We start from the raw sequence: 591 nt of genomic DNA, 5'->3' as shown, positions 1-591 counted from the left end.
TCAATCCGTCTGTTGGTTTGCTAGCCAATAATTTTCGCTAATGTCAATATATTTCTCCATTAATTGCATACAGTATTTTTAATAATGAAGTATCATCTTTAAAATATTGTTAATCAAATTGTAAAATTTTCTCCATCTGCCTTGATAGGCGTGGGAAATTAAAATTTCGGATTTCACTGAATGTAACATTACATCCCATTGGTTGAGAGTCCCAATAGCCTGCACGCAATTGGCTGAAAATATTTAACCGTTACAACGTGCCCTCCCCGTGACGGTGAGAGGATGACATCACTTGTTTGGTTTTTAATCGGACGCCGTTTTCAACGGTTTTAGCCGCATATTTGTCACGAGTAATTATCTTTTCACAAGAGAACATGCCGAGCTTTATGAGATGTCATTCTGTCATAACGTCATATGCACTTTTTGAAACACTGCTGCTTCAATATTTTAAGGCTGAATCCCAATTCTACCCCTTACCCCTCGCTTTACCCGTTATCCCTAGGTTTTGCTCGTTCACGAGAATCAAGTGGCGTCCCAATTCTCCTTAACGGGAGGGGTAAGTGCTAAATTGTTCACACCCCTTGAAAACAA

Source organism: Dunckerocampus dactyliophorus, chromosome 1, assembly GCF_027744805.1.
Source record: "Dunckerocampus dactyliophorus isolate RoL2022-P2 chromosome 1, RoL_Ddac_1.1, whole genome shotgun sequence".
Lineage (NCBI taxonomy): Eukaryota > Metazoa > Chordata > Actinopteri > Syngnathiformes > Syngnathidae > Dunckerocampus > Dunckerocampus dactyliophorus.
Note: the sequence above shows the minus strand (reverse complement) of the source record.